The 15,777-nt window shown below is 42.9% G+C and overlaps 1 protein-coding gene and 1 non-coding gene across 2 annotated transcripts in view; one reads left to right on the plus strand and one right to left on the minus strand.

Moving 5' to 3' along the window:
• Positions 1-15,777, plus strand: part of ME1 (malic enzyme 1) — a 163,884-nt gene that overhangs the window by 45,766 nt on the left and 102,341 nt on the right. The gene's annotated exons all lie outside the window — the stretch shown is intronic.
• LOC128595053 (U6 spliceosomal RNA) lies at positions 4,530-4,635 on the minus strand. The gene has a single exon (XR_008382744.1). It is a non-coding gene; the product is annotated as a U6 spliceosomal RNA (small nuclear RNA).

The following is a 15,777-nucleotide window of genomic DNA, read 5'->3' on the forward strand; positions in this document are numbered from 1 at the left end:
ACAACAAAAAAAATAGCCAGGCATTGTGACGGGCGCCTGTAGTTCCAGCTACTTGGGAGGCTGAGGCATCACTTAAGCCCAAGAGTTTGAGGTTGCTGTGAGCTATGACGCCAACAGCACTCTTTCAAGGGCGACATAGTGAGACTCTGTCTCAAAAAAATAAATAAATAAAAAGATATACTATAGAGGTTTATGGTGGTAATTTTACTTGATTAAGCTGCATTTCAATAACTCAGCGATTAATTATTGAGTGAGCTTAAATTGTTTACAGTACACAAACATGGTTTCACAGCAGGTATTAATAATTGCAAGTCAAAATTTTTTTTTTTTTTTGTAGAGACAGAGTCTCACTTTACTGCCCTCAGTAGAGTGCCGTGGCGTCACACGGCTCACAGCAACCTCCAGCTCTTGGGCTTATGTGACTCTCTTGCCTCAGCCTCCCGAGCAGCTGGGACTACAGGCGCCTGCCACAACGCCCGGCTATTTTTTTTGTTGTTGCAGTTTGGCCGGGGCTGGGTTTGAACCCACCACCCTCTGCATATGGGGCCTGCGCCCTACTCACTGAGCCACAGGCGCCTCCCGCAAGTCAAATTTTTAACCTTTGAAATCAGGCTGTGGCACTTAGTTAATTTGGGCTACAATAATAAATCCCCAGAAATTCTCACCAGCAACAGAAATGCGTTTCCCCCTGTTCTGGAGGGTAGGAAGGGCTAGGTGAAGGCGTCAGCATGGCTGGCTTCTCCAGAGCTGCATGCTGCCAGGTCCGCATCATGTCCTCATGGGGCAGAGCGCAGACAGCTCTCTGGTGCCTTTCAGGAGGGGCGCTCGTCCTGTTCCTGCGGTCTCTACTCCTCAAGACCCAAATTGCCTCCCAAAGAACCCATCCCTAATACCATCGCTTTGGGATTAGGATTTCAGCTTCATGAATTTGGTGGGACAAAAACATTCATTCTCTTGCAGACACTTAATAGTTTTATGTAATTCTGCCTGCTATTTGGACCACTGTAATGTAAACCACCAAGTGGGTCAGTTCCCAGAGATTAGTGGATGCATTTTGCTGTCCTTGGTCACCTCGCTCTCAAGGATAAGTGGAGCTAGGCTTTTTTCATGGAGCAAGATGGGAATTTCTGGGAAGAGGTGCCAGGAAGGCCTAAGCCTTTAGTCCCAGGTACCAGAGCTCCCCGGGTAAACCAGGACTGCCCTTCTTTGGATTTGGTTTTCTTTCTTTTTTTTTTTTTTTTATTAAATCATAGCTGTGTACATTAACGCAATCATGGGGCACCATATACTGGTTTTATAGACCGTTTGACACATTTTCAGCATACTGGTTAACATAGCCTTCCTGGCATTTTCTTAGTTATTATGTTAAGACATTTACATTCTACATTTTTTTTTCTTTAATTAAACCACTTTAGAATCTTTAGAAATAATTCAGGAAACTTTTGAGAACCAGAGAATATTTTTGGCTTATAATTCTGGTTTAGTGTTTAACTTGGTTTTTTATTTATTCATTTATTTATTTTTTGCTGTGTTATAATTGTTCATAGTTTTAGAAATTCTCTTAAACATCAACTATTTGACGTTAAGAGTACAACCAACTTTTTTTTAATTGTTAAATCATAGCTGTGTACATTTATGCAATCATACAACCAACTTTTTAATAATTCCAGGAAAATGATCACTTTGATGTTACATGTTAATACATTTTTCATGATTTGCCTACGTTAATTAAACCTTTGGTTTTGATTTCTGCTTGTTCTATAATCTTTGTTTCGTTTCTTTCATTTCCCTTGAAATAGGCTAAGTATTTGTACCAACTTTATTTTAAGGAATGAGAAACAGAACTATATAGTGGAATTTTTTTTTCAAAGATATTAAATCAGATGGAAAGTCTGGACTACTTCCAGTCTGAACTGTTAACCTCAGTTGATTTTTTTTAGAGATAATTTTTTATAAAAGTTTATTTTCATTTATTATAGAGATACAGATGATTTCTTCAACTACTAATTCAAATGAACTATGTTTTTTCTGAACAGAATAAATGTTCTATTTTTAAAATGTATATATGATTTGTGCTGATAGGAGTGAGGTAGGGTGTCCTGTATCTTAAGTAGTGGAAATTCAGTGAGTGCCCAGAAGTAGTTTAAAATACCAAACTATCTCCTTGAGCATTGCCTTAATTAGGAACAATTTGGAGAATGGAAAAAATCTAGGCATGATCCAAACATCAGTTCTTTACATCAAGATCTAATGGTTGTTTAAATTTACGCATAGACATATAAATCTTTCTGGCCAGGCAGTGAAACTTATCTTTTACTGTAAAAAAGCCCTTAAAAATATAAAGTAACAGTTCATCGAGTTAGAGACTTTAAATGTGGAAAACTTGAATGGAAATTTAGTTTCAGATCCAAAAATAACCTCTCCAAGCTGTGTGGTACACCCAGGTGTTTGACTTAAGTTTACACTTAGCATATGGAGAATTAAAGAAAATCGCCAAGTTTCATCTGAGGCCATAGTTATGAAGTGTGTTAATCTCCGCATTATTTCCTCATCTTAAAGAATGGCATATATTTTTCAGGCGGATTATAAATCTAACTCTTCATTACTGAAATTAAAGAATTTTTTTAAAGGGAGACAACTGTTCTTACATCACTCTGCATCAAATATCCAGATCATGTCTGGAATATTTTATTTGATTTTGGACAACATATTTTCAAAGAGGCGTATCCAGAGAAGGTGACCATGACAGTGACAATTATTGAAAATTTATCATGTGAGAAAGAATTGGAGGAAATAGGAAGGTTTATCCTTAAAAACAAAACAAACAAAAAAAAATCCCCAAGACTTGAAAGTTAGATCTTCAGTTATTTGGAAGATTTTCACGTAGAAGAAAGTGTATACTTGCATGGCACGGCCTCAGAATGTAGAATTAAAATGGAAATTATTATAAGGATATAGACTTAACTTTCAAAACTTTTCTCATAATTTAACTCTGTGACCTTGGAATAGACTTCCTTGCTCTCCATCATTGGAAACACCTGAGTAATTCATAGTCACTGGTCATACGTACTGTAAATGGGATTCTTCTGTAAACCAGTTGGATTCTATGATCACTTCTCACTAGATCATTTTGGAAATGTTTTAAAAAGTGGTCTACAGCTGAATAGTTCCAGGGAATTTGAACATCCTCTAAAATGCATCACACATCATTTGAAATAATCTGATTTCTAATTCACAAAGATTTCGATTATGATTTTATCACAATTTCAAGAATTATTAAAAATAAGAGATTTTCAGAATAACAGATTTTCAAATAAGAAAGCTTTTAAACAGACTTAAGGTGCTTTAATGATGGCCCCACTCATCAAATTTCTACTCTGTCTTTCAAACAAACACATATCTGTTTACCTGGTCACATCCTGGCAGTTACATTTGCTTTCAACATCTCCCTAATTTGAATGGATAAAAAGTCTAATGTTGACATTTTCTTCTTTGAAGTAATTATATCTCTCTGATCTAAGTTTTAAATATTTTGTATGCTTTTCCAGACTCTTTGTCTTTCTGTCCGTGCTTTAAAACCGTGGTTTACTTTTTTCCTAATTTAGTAACAGTTTAGGTAGTAGAGAAACTTTTAGGAAGAATTTTATTTTATTTTATTTCATTTCATTTTATTTATTTTATTTTTTCTTCTGAGACAGAGTCTCACTTTGTCACCCTCAGTAGAGTGCTGTGGCATCACAGCTCACAGCAACCTCAAACTCTTGGGCTCAAGCGATTCTCTTGCCTCAGCCTCCCGAGTAGCTGGGACTACGGCCCCCGCCACAAAGCCTGCTTTTTTTAGAGATGGGGTGTCGCTCTGTTTCAGACTGGTCTCAAACCTGTGAGCTCAGGTGATCCATCCACTTCGGCCTCCCAAAGTGCTAGAATTACAGGTGTGAGCCACTTTGCCTGGCCTATTAGTAAGGATTGTCTCCAGAGCACTGCTTCTGCCCCCCACTGGCCATTGCCATTCAGATCAGCAGGTGAAGAGAAAGATCCAGGTGGGTGTCTGCTTTATCATCTTTTCCAAAATCCCCACATGCTCCCCAGGTATTCTTTTTTTTTTTTTTAAGACAGAGTTTCAAGCTGTCGCCCTGGGTAGAGTGCCGTGGTATCACAGTTCACAGCTCACAGCAACCTCCAACTCTTGGGCTTAAGGGATTCTCTTGCCTCAGCCTCCCAAGTAGCTGGAACTATAGCCACAAAGTCCAACTACTTTTTGGTTGTAGTTGTCATTGTTGTTTGGCAGGCCCGGGCTGGATTTGAACCCGCCAGCTCTGTTGTATGTGGCTGGTACCTTAGCCACTTGAGCTATAGGCACTGAGCCTCCCCAAGTATTCTTTCTGGAAATTCAAAGGTTGGTTTCCATCAGTTTTCTTGACAAAATATCTGCATTTAATATCAACGAAGATTTCTTTTGTCTGTCTTTAAAAGTGTTGGGTATTTATACCTGGATAATTTTATAGTATACTTTTTTTTTATTTGATTTAAAAAATATGGAATGCTTCACGAATTTGCGTGTCATTCCTGCGCAGGGGCCATGTGATCTTCTCTGTATCGTTCCAATTTTAGTATATGTGCTGCCGAGGCAAGCACTATAGTATGCTTTTTTAAAAAAGAGATTTGGTATCTTTTTCTTTGAGACAAAGCCTCAAGCTGTCGCCCTGGGTAGAGTGCTGTGGCATCACAGCTCACAGCAACCTCCAACTCCTGGGCTTAAGCGGTTCTCTTGCCTCAGCCTCCCAAGTAGCTGGGACCACAGGCACCCACCACAACGCCCAGCTATTTTTTTTGGTTGTAGCCTTCATTCTTGTTTGGCGGGCCCGAGCTGGATTCGAACCCGCCAGCTCGGGTGTATGTGGCGGGTGCCTTAGCAGCTTGAGCCATAGGCACTGAGCCAAGATTTGGTATCTTTAAAAACAAAAAGATCTTAGCTGGGTGTGGTAGCTCATGCCGGTAATCCTAGCACTCTGGGAGGTGGACAGATTACCCTGACCTCAGAGGTTTGAGACCAGCCTGAGCCAGAGGGAAACCCTGTCTCAGGAAAAAAAAAAAAAATCTTTACGGCCCGGGGAGTACAGTAAGCTTTCACCACTCACTGTACCCTTGAACTTTCCTGCCTCAGCCTCCCAAATAGCTAGGACTATACGTGGACCCCACCATGTGTAGCTAATTTTTATTTATTTTTTTTTTGTAGAGACAGAGTCTCACTTTATGGCCCTCTGTAGAGTGCCATGGCATCACACAGCTCACAGCAACCTCCAACTCCTGGGCTTAAGCGATTCTCTTGCCTCAGCCTCCCGAGTAGCTGGGACTACCACAGGCGCCCGCCACAACGCCCAGCTATTTTTTTTGTTGCAGTTCAGCCGGGGCTGGGTTTGAACCCGCCACCCTTGGTATATGGGGCTGGCGCCTTACCAACTGAGCCACAGGTGCCGCTCTTTTATTTATTTTTTTAAAATGAAAACAGTGTTGCTCTGTCCCCCAGGCCAGTCTTTAACTCCTGGCCTCATACTATCTTCCTGTATCAGCCTCGCAAAGTGCTGGGGTTACAGGTGTGATCCACTGCACCTGGCCAGATACATTTTAAATATTTAAAATAATGGCATAATTTAATTCTATATTTTATAATAAGATTTTATATTCATGATGGTAAAATTTGTAAAGTGCTTGACATAGGGCCAGGTGTGGTGGCTCACACCTATAACCCCAGCACTTTAGAAGGCCGGGTTAGGAGATTACTGTAGACTGGGCAACCCAGACCTTGTCTCTACACAAATTTGAAAAATTGTCCAGGGGTGGTGGCACACACCTGCAGTGCCAGACACTTGGAAGGCTGAAGCTGGAGGAGCACTTGAGCCCAGGAGTTCAAGGCTGCCGTGAGCTGTGATTGCCATCAATGGGCTCCAGAGTGATTCGCAAAGTGAGACCAGGTCTCTAAAAACACCATTCATTAAAAAATATGTAGTTGAGGGGCGGCGCCTGTGGCTCAGTGAGCAGGGCGCCGGCCCCATATACCGAGGGTGGCGGGTTCAAACCCAGCCCCGGCCAAACTGCAAAAAAAAAAAAAAAAAAAATAGCCGGGCATTGTGGCAGGCACCTGTAGTCCCAGCTACTCGGGAGGCTGAGGCAGGAGGATTGCCTAAGCCCAGGAGTTGGAGGTTGCTGTGAGCTGTGTGATGCCACGGCACTCTACCGAGGGCCATAAAGTGAAACTCTGTCTCTACAAAAAAATATATATATATATAGTTGATAGAAGGATTCCAAATTATAGAATTACCTACTTAATATAAATTATGAAAGTTATTGAATTCTATTTCTTTTCAAGGAAATACGTTTCTCATTTAACCGTATAAATCTTGTCCTAATATGATTGGTGGCTGCATGAAGGACATTTATAATAATTTTAGAAAGTATCATATTTCACATATTGTATAAAAATAGTACTGCTTTGTGAAATAATACATTTTCACTGTGATGAGGTAATCATTTTAAAAGCTGAAAGTGTGTAAGTATATTATTTTCCTTTTCAAAGCAGTTATTTTTTATTGGCGGTGTGCCAGATAAAGTCCGTCTGTCCACTGAGGTCCATGCTACCATAGGGCCTTTCTGAATGTTTTCTACCAGGGAAAGTGCTTTGGAGTTTATCAGAGTAACAGTCTGTTCATTCATAATTAATTGGGTGCTTATGCCAGTTTTATATACTGATGTATTTATTTTTTTCCTTGAACCATATAGGATGAGTTTTACTGCTCTTTACTCGTCTTTATAACATGTGCTACAGAAACTAAATAATTCCATACACGCTATAGTTGTTCAACATATATTTTGTGTTTTACAGATGCGTCTTTAGGGAAGTGGCTTTGAAGTATCACCTGCTGTACTTAGTGAGAAATATTATTTATATCACGATCCAGTATAAGTGAAACCCTTTACTCAATCTTACCATATCCGATTCATTGGATATTTTGTATTCTGTTCTATTTTATTTGTTAAATTGGTGTGTGCAGTCTACTAGATTGATTTTAAAAGAGCCCAAGTTGCAAAAAAGTCTACATTCGGGAATTCACAGTGGTCTCTCTGATTTTAAGAAAATCCACTCACGATATAGTGCTTGATTAATCGGTAAAATCATCACATCATGATAGATTATGGTCTTGTCGTGGCTAAGGGTTTTTTTTATTTTAGTTTTTTTGTTGTTGTTGTTATTTCAGAATATTATGAGGGTACAAATGTGGTTACATGTGTGCATGGTGCCCGTGAGGGATGAACTCCCTCCCCCCACTCCCCTGCCCACCTGCGTGCTTCCCATTGGGATTTTCTACCAGCCGTGCACGAGTGTTGATGGGTTTGTTCCAATTTAATAGTGAGAACATGGGTTGTTTGTTTCTCTGTTCTTATGATGCTTCATTTAGAAAAATGGTCTCCAGTTCCTGCTTGTGAGAAAAGGTTCACCATTTTTTTTTATGGCTGAGCAGTGCTCCCTGGTAAATATAAACTACCCTTATTAATCCACTCAGGTACCGATGGGCACTTGGGTTGATTCCGCATCTTTGCAATTACATTTGAGTGCAACAGACATTTGGGTTGGTTTTTTCCCTGTGGGAAAATGCCCAATTGTGAGATTTCTGGATCAAAAGATAGTTCTTTGAGGTATCTGCATCTGACTTTCCGTAGAGGTGGTGCTAGTTTGCCGTCCCATCAACAGTGTATAGTGTTCCTTTTTTTCTGTATCCACTCCAGCGAATGTTGCTTTGGGATTTTTTAAATAAAAATCATTCTTAAGGCGTCGCACCCATTGTTCAGTGCTTAGGGCGCTGGCCACATACACCAGGCTTGTCAGGTTGGAGCCCGGCCCAGGCCTGCTAAACAATGACAACAACAACAACAACAAAATAGCTGGGCGTTGTGGTGGGCGCCTGTAGTCCTGGTTACTCGGGAGGCTGAGGCAAGAGAATTGCTTGAGCCTAAGAGTTGGAGGTTGTTGTGAGCTGTGACACCACGGCACTCTATCGAGGGCGACACAGTGAGACTCTGACTCAAAAAACAAACAAACAACAACAAAAAAAACATTCTTAACTGGAGTTTGGTGATAGATCATCGTGGCTTTGGTTTGCATTTCCTTGATGGCTGGAGATGTGGATGTGGAGTGTTTTTTCCATGTTTTTTAGCCATTGGTCTGCCTTCTGTGCACATCTTCTGTCCAGCCTGAGCCAGAGCAAGACTCCATCTCTAAAACAGCCGGGTGTTGTGGTGGGTACCTGTAGTCCCGGCTGGTCGGGAGGCTGAGGCAAGAGAATCTCTTGAGCCCAAGAGTCTGAGGTTGCTGTGAGCTGTGACGCCACAGCACTCTACCGAGGGTGACAAAGTGAGACTCTGTCTCAAAAACAAACAAACAAACAAAACTCTCTGTATCAGTCACAGCACTCCAGAGAAATAGAACTGGTACTATGTATGTGCATGTGTGCCTGCGTGTATTTGTGCATTTGTGTGTGTGTTCATACACACACGTGTGCATCTACACACAGAGAGTGATTCATTTGAAGGAATTGGCCCCCATGACTGTGGTTGCTGGCACGTCCAAAATCTGCAGGTGGCCAGCAGGCTGGAAACCACGGAAGCATCGATGATGGGGTGTGAGCCTGAAGGCCGTCTGCTGGGGTGTGAGCCTGAAGGCCGTCTGCTGGGGTGTGAGCCTGAAGGCCGTCTGCTGGGGTGTGAGCCTGAAGGCCGTCTGCTGGGAAGGTGAGCCTGAAGGCCGTCTGCTGGGGTGTGAGCCTGAAGGCCGTCTTCTGGGAAGGTGAGCCTGAAGGCCGTCTGCTGGGAAGGTGAGCCTGAAGGCCGTCTGCTGGGAAGGTGAGCCTAAAGGCCGTCTGCTGGGAGTGTCCCCTGTCTCTCAGAGGAGGTCAGCCTTTCTGGTAAGACCTTCAGTGACTGGACTCAGCCAGGCTGGAGCATAATCTGTTTTATTCAGAATCTATGGATTTTTTTTTTTTTTTTTTTTTGTAGAGACAGAGTCTTATTTTACTGCCCTCGGTAGAGTGCCGTGGCGTCACATGGCTCACAGCAACCTCCAGCTCTTGGGCTTATGCAATTCTCTTGCCTCACCCTCCCGAGTAGCTGTGACTACAGGCGCCCGCCACAACGCCCGGCTATTTTTTGGTTGCAATTTGGCCAGGGCTGGGTTTGAACCCGCCACCCTCGGCATATGGGGCCGGCGCCCTACTCACTGAGCCACAGATGCTGCCCAGATCTATGGATTTTGGTTATCTGTGTTACCATGTCTAAAAATTACCTTCACAGAAACATCTAGAATAATGTTTGAGCAAACTCAGGGCCCTGTGCCTGGCTAAGTTGACACATGAAATTAGTCAGTGCATCCTGCAGGGGTGTCCAGGCTGCTGGACTCTGTGCCACATTGAAAGAAGAGTTGCCTCAGGCCACACTGAACACATGAACACTGACGAAGGCTGACGAGAGAAAAAAGTCGACGAGAGAAAGAAGTATGTGCGTGATTTTTGTGGCATTTGCTACCATAGATAAGCAAAAAAGTCCTCATATAATCTGCCTGTGGCCTACAGGCTGGGGGTTTGATACCCTTGTTGGACCATTCTTGGGTCTTTTTTTTTTTTTATTTCAGTGTGCTTGTTCATGTTTGTTTGACGTACTCCTTTTTTTGTTGATTTTCTTCTTTCTCCTGCGGTGCTGGCTGTTTTTGATGTTGTTGGTAGAGACGGGGTCTTACTCTGGCTGACTGCTGCTCATATGGGTTTTGAACCTCTGACCTCAGGCAATCCACCCGCCTCGGCCTCCCACAGCACTGGGACTACAGGCGTGAGCCACCACGCCCGGCCTCATTCTTGGGTCTTATTTTAGACTGACTGTTTTCTGCCTTGGCTCTGAGTGACTCAGTTTTCATTGACTAATATGTGTTCTGATTTTCAATAGGAAAAATGATACGTTTGTTAATTAAGATTGTTCTCTTAAACGCTGGAGTGTTTACCTTTGAGGAGTTTCATATATTGTTTTCCAGAAAAGCTTAAACCTAATAGATATTTCATGGGAATATTTATTATGGTTTCACTTTTAAAAGTTTCTAAAGCTAATTGGATTAATTACAGTAATTTAACATTTAAACCTAGTTTTAGAAATTGTTGAATGATAGTACTGACCACTCAGTTCTTCCAGAACATTCTTGCTTATTCTTTTCAGCTCTGCCACTTCTTTAAAATCTTAATGATCCTGTGTGTTTATTATTTCCTTTCTCCTTTCTTCCTTTACCAGAAATTTGAGTGTCTGTTGCATGCCAGGCACTTTATTAAACATTTAAATAAAAGATATATTTTCTGCTTTTGTGGAATTTACAGATAGTAGTTGAGAGAACCAGGAAACAGGTGAGCAGTACGGTTTGGTTATGAAGGAGATGAACGGAAGACATTGGTAAGACAGTGAGGGGGTTCCTTTCCTAGGGTAGTCAGGGATGTATCTGAAAAGATGATATTAAAGCCGACGCTTGAAGGAGAAGGAATCAGTCTGGAAAAATCACAAGGAAAGAAAGGAATGTTTCTTTGAGCCTGAGGGGTCATAGTAGAATATTATTAAGATTCTTAGTCCCGGGCGGCGCCTGTGGCTCAGTGAGTAGGGCGCCGGCCCCATATACCGAGGGTGGCGGGTTCAAACCCAGCCCCGGCCAAACTGCAACAACAACAAAAAAAATAGCCGGGCGTTGTGGCGGGCGCCTGTAGTCCCAGCTACTCGGGAGGCTGAGGCAAGAGAATCGCCTAAGCCCAGGAGTTGGAGGTTGCTGTGAGCTGTGTGACGCCACGGCACTCTACCCAAGGGCGGTACAGTGAGACTCTGTCTCTATAAAAAAAAAAAAAAAAAAAAAAAGATTCTTAATCCCTTTGGAAAGCCTTTGAGCTGTTTAAGCAGAGGAATTAAAGTTTTAACAGGTGACGGTGACTCCTGTGTGGATAGAAATTGGCCGTGAGAGGCGAGAGCCAGGGAAGGACCAGCAGACTGTGGCAGTATCGGTTCCCATGTGGAGCAGGAAATTAAGCAAGGCTGTGAGCTGACACAGTTGGCAATACAGTACCCAGTCAGCTCCCAGGCCCGTAGTCCTGCAGGGGTAGCGGTGAGTGGGTGAGGCGGTGTGGACGCACACCTCGGAATTTACCCCTGACACACATCAGCTGGAGATCAGGAGGTCGCTGTGTGTAAGAATTCCTCAGGCTTGCTGGCTTAGAACACACGTCCCTCCCCTCGGGCCCTAGTCCTTGTTCACTTCATAAGCCCATCTCCCCTGTCTGCACCAAGGAAGGGCCAACTAAACCATTTTTATCCAGCCACTAAGTAGTATCCATTTCGTTCCTGTGTTCCTATTATTTAAATTAGACGGTTACTTGGGTGGGGGTGGGGTGCTGGGCTCACAGCTCATGCAGGCTCCCCGAGTTGGACTCCAGCTGTGTCTGGCTCGGCTCCCTGGCTGGTCACAGTTCTGTAAACACTGCAGCCTCCTTATCATGTCTCTCCTCATGTCCCCTATGAATTCATTGGCTCAAGATTTAATCTCCATGAACTAATCGAACACATTCCCCCCCTGCAGTGGAATGTGAGTATTTCCTTCTGATCTGTGTGCCGTCACCTCCCCCTCTAAAGTGCCTGCCCTCTCTAAGGTCTCGTTCTGGGTCCACTCTTTCCAGTCTGTATTCTCTCTTATTCAATGTAGCCTGAGCTTCTAAGTCGCGAGCTCTCCCCAGATCTCTTTCCTAAGCCTGTTACTCATACTTCCAACCATCACATAGCTCCTCTTGTGTGGCACACACCACCATCACCCACCTGCCCCATCACCTACCACCCCCAGCTCTAGAGGTGCAGCACTGTCCCCTCCGTCCTGTAAACCAGATACATCAGGGAGATTTGAGATTATCCCCCTTCCTTTCCTTGTTCTGAGTCTTGGCAATTTTGCTTCTTATTTGTTGAGTCCCCCTCGCCCTTTCAACCCCCCATTTCTACTCCTTTAGATCAGGCCTTTCTGCTTATTCATCCTTGAAAATGATCAAGAAAGAGTGGGTTTGCAAAGAGGCGTGTTTGTGTCCTCCTCATGACTAAAGCACGGCCTTGCTCCTTCATGATAAAAGTCTCCCAGCATGACGTTCAGGAGGGTCTGTAATCTGGCCCCTCTGCCTCTGGCTTTAATCGTTGCCTCCTTCCTAATCCCCCCCCAAGATGAGCACCCAGGGCATCTCCTGGGCACCTGCACAGTCAGTCATGTTGACGAGAATAACTGACTTTCTTTTCTTTTCTGCTGTCCTTTAACTATTTTTTTTTTTTTTTTTGTAGAGACAGAGGCTCACTTTATGGCCCTCGGTAGAGTGCCATGGCCTCACACAGCTCACAGCAACCTCCAACTCCTGGGCTTAAGCGATTCTCTTGCCTCAGCCTCCCGAGCAGCTGGGACCACAGGCGCCCACTACAACGCCCAGCCATTTTTTGGTTGCAGTTTGGCCGGGGCCGGGTTTGAACCCGTCACCCTCGGTATATGGGGCCGGCGCCCTACCGACTGAGCCACAGGCGCTGCCCTTTTTTTTTTTTTTCTTAAGAGACAGAGTTTCACTTTGTTGCCCTCAATAGAGTGCTGTAGCATCATAGGTCACAGCAACATCCAGCTCTTGGGCTTAGGCAATTCTCTTGCCTCAGCATCACAAGTATCTGGGACTACAGGCTCCTGCTACAATGCCAAGTTATTTTTTGTTGCAGTTTGGCCGGGGCTGGGTTTGAACCCACTACCCTTGGTATATCGGCACCCTACTCACTGAGCCACAGGTGCTGCCCTTTTTTTTTTTTTTGACACAGAGCATCACAGCTCGCAGCAAACTCAAACTCTTGGGCTTAAACAATTCTCTTGCCTCTGCCTCCCAAGTAGCTGGGACTATAGGGGCCCACCAGAACACCCGGCTATTTTTTGTTGCAGTTGTCATTGGTGTTTAGCTGGCCCCGGCCAGGTTCGAACCGCCAGCCTCGGTGTATGTGGCCGGTGCCGTCACCACTGAGCTCTGGGCGCCGTCATTTTTTTTCTTGAGAGTAGCAACTCCGTAGAACCTAGTAGAATTAGCAGTTGTGGTGAGTGGAGAAATGCGCAGTAGAGAGGAGTAAACATTGTTTGCCTCGGATCTGCTTTGGGCCTGAGGAGCTCGGTGTGAATCTTCCCGTTGCTTCTTATTAACAGTGTGAAGTTGCATCTATAACATAAACTCTCCAAATTTTAGTTTCCTCATCTGTAGAATCAGTATAGTTATTGTGTTTAAAGTATTGTTTTTGTGTTTAAATAAGATGATCCCTCTTAAACTGTTCTGTTCTTAAACTGAAGTGTACAGCAAAACTCAAAGACTGACGTATCTGAAGTTCAAATGTACCTGCATTTCTCAAATACGGTATTCTTAAATTGTGAAATAGAAATTTCTTTCTTTTTCTAAGTATTAAACTTAGTTTGATGCTACAATTACAGAGGTTATAACTAGAACATAGTTCCATGATGTTGTAAAATGTATTTAGTAAAATACAAGAATAGAAAAGCATGGGTATCATATGAGCCATCAACTGAAATTATATTTTTGATGTTTGGATTTCAGAAAACTATACAAATCATGTATTATATGATTAATGAAGATGTTTCCGAGATACTAACAAATCAAAAGTCATAAATATTACTGAAAACATATTTTTAAAAATATTCATAGAACACGAAGGCCGCCATGGTTCCTCTGCCTCACGATGAATACAGACATCACCGGGGCTTCAGCGGAACAGTAACGTGTCTGAAAACAAATGGGAAGTGTTAAGTCTAAGCAGTAATTTAAACCATAGAAAGTTTCCCAAGCAGGTCTTCACTCAGAAAAAAAAAACTATTTGATATAGGAGAGTTCTTTTTTTCTTTTCACATGAGCAGATAAGGTCATGAAATTTTTTAGTAAGATAAATGTGATATTGCTTGTTTTGCAGAGATTATTTTTATAGCAGCTCTAGCTCATGACTTACCGTCTTGCGGTTACAATACCTCCCTGAGTGTGCAAAGTCTTGGGTGTGTAACGGTTTCCTCCCTGTATTGCTCTTCCTTGTTTCTCACATAACGGAATAGAATGCGAAGTTTATTTTGAAGTGTGAAAGGTTGGACCAGTAATATGCATTTTATTAGTGGCATAAATAAGGAAGCGTGCTGCACACCGTGTGTGATAAGTAGTTCGTTACCATGAGCAGTGCCAGGAACACACAGAGCTGCTCTCTTCCTGCTTTTATCTGGAATGCGGAATGTACTAGAAAACGAAACTGTGTCCCGCCCCAGAGGGCAGTCATCTTCCGTCTATACCCAGAGGAAGCCACTGGTGACCAGGTAGGAAGAAGTTTTTGTGGCTGGAGAACAGACGCACAAGCTGCTGAAGGTCTCAGTCTGTGTGAAGCTGGTTCGTTCGGTTCTGAAGGGTTTCTGCTTCAAGACTCCGTTTGTCCAGGGATCTGCCAATGTCACCACTCGGGAGCAGATCCGGACCCCTGAGCAGAGAGCACGCACACCCGTCTGCAACTCACCCCACAGCACACCATCCTCAGCGAAGAGCACACTCACCTCGCTCAACCCCATTTGCAGCTTCTATGGTGTAACATTCTGTCCTGTTTTTATCGAGTCTATATGAGAAGGAAATGCCAAGTGGGGTAGGCTTTTTTGTATCTTTTATCACAACTGTTCTTGCTGACAATGTCTGAGTGTTGTCTAATGTTCTTCCGTTAGACAAACTCCTCTCCAAATTACTGAAATGCCCTTTTTTCTTTCTCTTTTGTGAGGTTCGAGAACTGGCTAAATCTTCACTCTGAAACTTTGACTCTGTATATGTATTTTGAATATTTTGTACTCAATTGTGGTTGTGTTCTTTAGACCTTCTTTCTTTTATCACCTTCTCCTCCGCCTCTTGTGCTAATTCTCTTTCATGAAGACTCTTGCAAACCCACCCTTGAGACAGTCAGCAGCCCCGAATCCGAATTCCTCTTAGACCGCGTGGAGGGCCAGTGTCCTTTTAAAACAATGGCAGCAGCCCCTCCTCACCAGGGTCTCAGGCTGCTCCCTCCTGGACGGTGGCTGGGTTCTGGGCCTCTCTGGTTCCTGTCGCTTTTCTGTGATTCAAATGATTTCATTGTTCTACTGAATCTGTGTCTTTGGCATCACCTCATACCTTTATTTTATTTATATATTTATCTTTTAAGTTTCAGGTTGTTATGAGGGTACATATGATTAGGTTACATAAATTGCTTTTGTGAGGTTAAGGTCGGCATCTGGGCAGCGGGCCCCGAACTGTGCAGTGCACCTGTGCAGAGGCCCCATCGGAGGGACTTACCCAACTCCCCCCTTGAAGTTTTGTTTTCCTCTCACGTGAGCACAGTTTCAAATTTTCCATTTAGTGACACTTTGCTTAAGAGAATATTCTCCAAATCCATACAAGTTATATATACTTCTGTATAATTATGTATGTAAAGTAATATTAATTTTGTTTGTAATTAAGGCTATAACTATTAAAAATTTTTATTTTTTTAGGTTTATTAGTAGCATACAATTGACCTAACAGTAAATTTGTGTGTTCAATTTTGATGAATTGTTAAACAAATAGAAATGAATTAGTAAACAATTAGAAATGAATAATTGAATACAGTGATATTTGTCCCCCTGATTCGTGTCTATGTAGAATCCGTGTG

The sequence above is a fragment of the Nycticebus coucang genome, chromosome 9 (assembly GCF_027406575.1).
Source record: "Nycticebus coucang isolate mNycCou1 chromosome 9, mNycCou1.pri, whole genome shotgun sequence".
Classification (NCBI taxonomy): domain Eukaryota; kingdom Metazoa; phylum Chordata; class Mammalia; order Primates; family Lorisidae; genus Nycticebus; species Nycticebus coucang.